General features: G+C 42.5%; 1 long non-coding RNA gene across 1 annotated transcript; it reads right to left on the bottom strand.

The window, feature by feature from the left end:
• Window positions 1-3,423: 3,423 nt before the first annotated feature.
• On the bottom strand, window positions 3,424-3,878 carry LOC106810302. Its single transcript, XR_001393995.1, has 2 exons — window positions 3,827-3,878; window positions 3,424-3,493 (listed from the first exon to the last, which is right to left on the bottom strand). It is a non-coding gene; the product is annotated as an uncharacterized LOC106810302 (long non-coding RNA).
• Between the last annotated feature and the right edge of the window lie 3,498 nt (window positions 3,879-7,376).

Raw genomic sequence — 7,376 nt, 5'->3', positions numbered from 1 at the left:
CAGAAAATAATACCTCAGTTCACTCGCGTCCCACTGGTGTCTGTCATCGGCTTACTCAAGGTCAGCTCTACTCTAGAAGATAAACCCCCGATAAAGGGGGAGTGTAAACCGATATCGTTAGATTCGTTACCACGGTAGCGCTTACCCATTTTAGTTGTTATCGTGCAACTCTAAATGGATACTCCAAAGACACTTGCGAAATTCTAGAGCAACTCTATTTGCATCGCTATGGCAACGGCATTGCCGTGAAAGATTTATTTGATTACAAGTAGATTGCTGCCATGAAAAGTGTGCAAGTACTTCATTATCAAAAAGAAAAATATATTGCATGTAGAAATTTTTTGAAATTACACGAAAGTCTATCATTCATTTATTTGAAAAATACATATTAATTTCATACCGGCAATTCATTAAGTAGTTGTGATGTGATATCACAATAATTTACAGCAAGTGATACATAAATAAATAAAAGTATGAATAATTGAATGAATAAATAAATGTAATAAATAAACTAATTATTAATTAATGAATTTATAACTGGTTGAATCTATTGTAAAGACGCGTTTGTATGTGATAATTTAGAGTAGAAATAATCAATAAGACATAGAATTTGGTAATATATAGCAACGGCTGATCCTAACCTATGCCTCTATATTTACTATTTATGGATAACCAACCAATCTGTTCACAACAGATGTTATACAATTGCAGGTTTTCATCCAAGCGTTAATAAACGAGCGTTTGATAACTGATACATCTTCAGGCCACGCTTCACTGACCGACTCCTTCATCTTCTCCCACAGCTCTTCAGCGCTGAACTTTTCAAGTCCCTGTTCACTCACCAGCGGACCTCTATCAAGACGTCCCAGTAACTCATCCACGTGCCGCTCACGCAAATACGCGACCGGCACGTATGAGATTGTTTTACCGCATTCCTCGGCCAAAACATTGAAATTATCAATATAAGGATGCGGCATGTTCCCATTATTTGTACACGATCGTACGTACTCGAATATTTTACGCATGATTACTAGGTACGGCAACGGATCCGCTGGGTTGAGTGATTCGACATGAAGCAGCGCAAGTTTTAGTAGGTAGGAGTCGATCAGTTTCCTAGGCTTAAAGCGAGTGGTGATATACAGCTGAATAATGTCTATGTTAACTGTACGTAAATATGTAACGTTTCTGTTAGCATCAGCTAAAAATATATCGCTATCCTCTCTATTCAACAGATTCCTCATAATTGCGTTTTTACACTGATCATCAAAACCAAGTACTTGAGGATCAAGACATGCCTTTGCTGTGATTAGAGCCTGGCGATAAACTGGATGTAAACTTCTGATCGTTTTGCTTTCCGCTACTGCCGTACAGACGGACCAGTATGTATCTGAGTCCACGCCAGGCTTGGGTACCACGTGGTAGTGGTCATGAGGAAAGATTGTTGCGCCAGCTGGCTTGCCCGAGATTCGTACTCCCGGCGTAACATCAACCGATATACGTAGAGCTTTAAAATGTCCGCCGCCAACAAATTTTATATTGAATTGCGTGCAAACTTTGTTCCATGCCAAAATATGTGACCTTTGTGTTTTGAATAAATGCTCTCCGTTTTTCATGACTTTCGATACAGCCCGGCACAATACATTAACAAATTGTTCCTTTATATTTACCGAAATATGCTGGTCTGATTTTTCCTCGCGAATTGTTACATAGCCAGCTGTATTAGATTTCGTGTTTTCAATAATTACATTTTCTCGATATCTATCGATTTCGAATAGGAAGTCGTATTCGTTTGGCAGACCAGCTTTCGTGCGGTTGGCCGTGCTGCCTATCAGAATGGGCGTGCAGGAGAAGTCACTGTCTAAGACTTTCATCTCCTTGCAGACTCCCTCCATCAGGTCTAGCACGGCGTCCCGCATTTGATCGCATTCCCCTTGATGCTCTAATCTTCCCAAGCCTGGTGTCTCCCATATATTAGACAGTGACGTATCACGCCTAACATAACAGGGTGATATCTGACGTTCTATGTCACAATAATAATGGTTACTGACAAAGTATTGGTGCTCCAGTATAGCGCCGGCGGATTCTCTATAGCCGTCGTTGATGGTGACGTCACGGGCGCGATCAACGGCTACCTGGTACGCTGTTTGCACGTCCTCAGGATGCCACGCCTTTATTTTATCCAATAATTCCGTCACAGTGCTTGCGTTACCGCCGTCGGCAGCCCAAGCCAACACCGCCGGCCAAGTTTATCGCAACGCTCCACACGCGCCCCTGCTGCTAGTAGCTTTCTGACACACGATGTATCACCGAAACGGGCCGCATGCATCAACGCCGTCCTGCCTTTAACGTCCGCGTGTTCTATGTTAGCGCCCGCATCTAATAACGCTGTGACCGTATCCGTATGACCGTAACCAGCTGCTACTATTACTGCGGTGTTGCCATCCACGCCCGCGTGTTCTATGTTAGCGCCCGCACCTAATAACGCTGTGACCGTATCCGCATCACCGGTAATAGCTGCTGCTATTAGTGCGGTCCTGCCAATTACGCTCGCGTGTTCTATGTTAGCGCCCGCATCTAATAACGCTGTGACCGTATCCGTACAGTGAATAGCTGCTACTATTAGTGCGGTTTTTCCAATCACGTTCACGTGTTCTATGTTAGCGCCTGCACCTAATAACGCTGTGATCGTATCCGTATGATAGCTACCAGCTGCTGCTATTATCGCGGTGTCGCCATCATTGTTCGCGTGTTCTATGTTAGCGCCCGCATCTAATAACGCTGGTACCGTATCTGTATGATAGCTACCAGCTGCTGCTATTACTGCGGTGTCGCCATNCCTGGTACGCAGTTTGCACGTCCTCAGGATTCCACGCCCTTATTTTATCCAATAATTTTGTCACAATGCTTGCGTGACCGCCGTCGGCAGCCCACACTAACATCGTCCTGCCATAGATACTGCGACTCTCCTCCACACGCGCTCCTGCTGCTAGTAGCTTCATGACACACGATGTATGAGCGAAACTGGCAGCACGCATCAACGCCGTCATGCCATCCACGTCCGCGTGTTCTATGTTAGCGCCCGCACCTAATAACGCTGTGACCGTATCCATATAACCGTAAATAGCTGCTGCTATTACTGCGGTCCAGCCATCCACGGTCGCGTGTTCTATGTTAGCGCCCGCACCTAACAACGCTGTGACCGTATCCGTATAACCGTAAGTAGCTGCTACTATTACTGCGGTCGCGCCATACACGTCCGCGTGTTCTATGTCAGCGCCCGCATCTAATAACTCTGTGACCGTATCTGTATCACCGAGTAAAGCTGCGTCTATTAATCTGTCACCTGTGGGGAACGCTGGTGATCTGTAACATGGGAGGAACGCTAGTAATCTGCCTATTCGCGTCGGTGGTCTCTTTGTCGTCTTCCTAACTGCAGTGGATTGATGGTTGCCCATATTCCTAGTGATATATTCCGCTTTTCGATACTTGAAATCTGGAGAAAAAAACATTTCATCTCTCGTAATTAGAAGAAGTTTCAAATTTGTTTCCTTCTCACACTGTCATGCGGCTGCGTTTGATTACGGAATGCACGTGTGAACACATTAACACCTATAGTCATGACATACACGTGACAAATCTGCACTAAAACTATGATAATTATTCGTGTATTTATAAAAGAGTTTAATTTCATAGCTACGAAGATTTAATAGATGTGAATATTTAATGTGAGAAAAATATGCTTTTAACATTTTTTTTTATCATGAAAAATCGAAAATGCCCTCAGAACGATTGCAAAGCGGACATGATTTAATAAGAGCAAACTTACTGTTTCTCTATTGTATTTCAGGCACGTGTAGCGGTAGCTGGCGACCCCTGGCNTAACAAGCGTACCTCATCCGGATGCAGAGAGTTGCACTTTTTGTTCTATTAGGCGTTTATCAAGAAGGAATGGTGGAAGTTCCAAGTAACTTAGTGACATGTGAACTTTCCATAACATGTTTCTTTTAAGAAGTAATTGTTGTAGCGTCATTATTTACAATTTCTTTAACTGCAGTTACGTTAAGTCTTTTAATAGATCCAAAATGGTGGTGTTTCTCTGAGTTTGATCCGCTGGGGGCAATCAACCAGAAAGGCCCAGTTAAAGATTTTCCATCGGATATGTTGGCTGCAGTAACTATATCGCCACTAACCCCAGCAGTGTGCAGCGCGAATTTCCCTGCCCCCACTCTGGGAAACCAACGCCTTGGTGACCCGGCTTTATTCCGCGCAGTCTTCCTGGATGTGTAAAGAGGGCGCTTCGTGGATGTTCTTTCCAAGGATGCGGGGGGACATGACAAAATGGCGCAGCAAGAGCTAGACAAGTGACTGCCACCCGTTTGTTGACGGAGATGGACGATGAGCGGAGCTCGCGCCTGAGTGCTTTCCGGCAGCCGGCGCAGACAGTCCAGTGAGGAGTAGCAGGTCTGAGCGTAACAGTAAGCCATGGACACAGCAGTCGGCTTGGGCGACGCTCGCCGTTTTGGCTTTCATCGGCTACGATTCATCGTTGTGTCGACTTTCAACAAGGAGACCCTGTCCGCCGCGAACTGCGACACGTGAACTGCTATAGCTCACCAACCAACGAGTCCTCAGCTGTTTGATGCGTGGACCACCGGTTGGCGAAACGACTCTGAGATAGCGACAGGAGTATTGATATATGCGTCAGGCACCGTGTGTTCACTGCCTGTGGCCGTGGCTGTTGCGCGATGGAGTTTACTTACCAGTGTTCGCGATGGGAAGTTTAAGTTGTAAGTTATTCTAGCAAGGTCAAATAGTGTCAACCGAGAATTAAGATTTTCCAAATGTCTGTTCAAGGAGAAGAATGGGATTAATTTTTGGCTTGGTTCAGGTTTTGATCAGGTGTTACACTTATGTGACAGTTCAATCGTTGTGAGACTGATGAACTGTGAAAATTCGTTTATATTAGAATGGTGACTATAAGGTATTTGTTTGGTAGTTTTTATATATATCACTGTATTTTTTATACTAAGTACTGTTTTTAAAAAAAGATGGGTTGAGTATGTTTTGTATCGATCTACTCCATCCGAGTTTTTAGAGGCCTATATGTATTCTCCGATTCGCGACCGGAAATTGTCTTCTCGCATATTTTTTTTCTTTAAATTTTCTAAGAGACGTTGTTTGTGACGGGGTGCGATTTCACGCGCACATGTTTAAGGGGCATCTTATAAGCTGACGAAAGTTACGAATTACTTGTTTTGTTCACTTGCCTCTTTAGTGTAGCGTATATTATGGTAGTATAGATTACTATAGTAATAGGTTATATATATTATGTATTCAGCATCAGCAACACTACTGCACACTGACCTCATCGCACATATATATAAATATATGTGTGGTATGTGTGTTATGTGTAGTTCACTACACGGGTACATACATAAATTTTATCGAAAAATTACAATTGAGATGTTTTGTATAATTAAGTATTTAGTGGTATTTAACTAATCTTACGTTGTAGGACGCGCTTCTAGTGCGTCACTGCGGTCTCTGGGGCTGAATCGTCTGCTGCCGTTTTGCGCTGGTCTAAAATAGATATTTAAATAGTTTCAATATTCACTAAATCTCAGCGATTAGCTCCTTCTCTTTACTATCGGTGCATAAAACTATTAATTGCCATTATTTATATTTCACATTCGACTTTCGTTGACCTATTTACGATCGTAGTAAGATTTCTTTTGCAACTTTAATATACAACGTATACATTTAGAGTTAAAGCAGTGGTCTTCTAGGCTAGACCAGGCGTGGTTTGGATTCAGTCACGGCGGCTGCATACAAAAGGCCTCGCGCCATTTTTTAATATAACATGATAGCAAAATAAACTCAAAACGTATATTGTCATGTTTTTTAAGTATTTAATTTTTCAATTGATTGATGTTTACTCTTCTATCGTCTTAAATGCTAATTTAGATGCCGGGTCAGCAATCTTACCGTAAACGACGCCTTATGTTGCTATCTAGAGAGCATAGATTTATGTATCACCACACACGTTTTTAGCATCGCACGATGGCACGCATTACAGTATTTTGCACTCACATCGTCTCGACGTTCAGGACCACAATCTTGGTACAGCGCGCACAGAGATACTGTTCATAAGTATTAAATGGGCTCGTTATTTATATATTTTAGATTGACTGGTATTAATTTTTGTATTACCCAAACCAGATTGCTACTATATCATTAGCCTAGATACGAATTAATGTAACGCCAAAAACCTTACGCAATACCACTGCACTTGTAATTCATAATATTCTTTTGATAGCTAGATGCAATCATTGTCAATATACCCGATGAGGAGGCATGACTGCTATAACAATAAGTTTGTTATATTGTAGTAATCTTGTCTAGATATCAATAATGTAAACCCGAACGCCAACCTGCCTAGTACCATTTTCTCAGGGTATGAGTCTTTTGATTTTGTTAACTAATGCAACGGTAACTCCACGGCTGAGTTGGTAGAATTGTTTTAAAGGTTTTTGTTTTCTTATTGCCGCTAAATTTAGTAGCCCAACGTCTTGCTAAAGCCCACGGCCTTGCTTTAGCCGGCGGAATGCTCCGGCTTGCTAGCGCTGAGTCATATTCCGCGGGCCAACCAAGCGTATATTCCGGCACACGCTGGCCGTTTGCGCCTAAGTTTTTTTAATCAAATCATCCTAATTGAAGTCGTGCGTACCTGTTCGCTTGCCGACCGGTTAGTGTTTTTAGCGTGTTGGTACTGTTGACCGTGGTTACAGTCTATATTATTTTCCTGGCTAGCTAAGCCTCGATCTCGTTGGAGTATAACTCAGTCTTAAGTGAACGCAAGTTTGTACAGAATCTGTAGCACCAACTAGTACATGTGAGTATTTTTGGTGTTTTGAGTACCAGCTATAAGCCGTGTTACGTGTTGAACGCAGCAAATAGTATATAGCTAGTATCAATTTATATGTAACCCAAACCCAACTGCTATATATATATAGCTAGATACAATAATGTAACCCAAACCCAACTGCTATATATATATAGCTAGATACAATAATGTAACCCAAACCTAAACCCCTATCCTGGGTTTGGGTTACAATAATGTAACCCAAACCTAAACCCCTATCCTGGGTTTGGGTTACATTATTGTATATATATATAGCAGTAGAAATATTACATTATTGGGCTTACCAAAATCGTTGCGAAATATTAGCAAGGCAAAGATATAGACTGGTACTCGCTCCCACCTCGATTACTCGATGGGACCGTATCGATGGCCTAAGCCGAGAGGTGGGACCACCAGGTACCAGTCTAGGCAAAGATATAGCGGTAAAGATTTGCGTAAAAATAGGGGGCTTTTT

This window comes from Priapulus caudatus, unplaced genomic scaffold, assembly GCF_000485595.1.
Source record: "Priapulus caudatus unplaced genomic scaffold, Priapulus_caudatus-5.0.1 Scaffold429, whole genome shotgun sequence".
NCBI lineage: Eukaryota > Metazoa > Priapulida > Priapulimorpha > Priapulimorphida > Priapulidae > Priapulus > Priapulus caudatus.
Note: the sequence above shows the minus strand (reverse complement) of the source record. Positions and strands in the feature narration are given on the sequence as shown.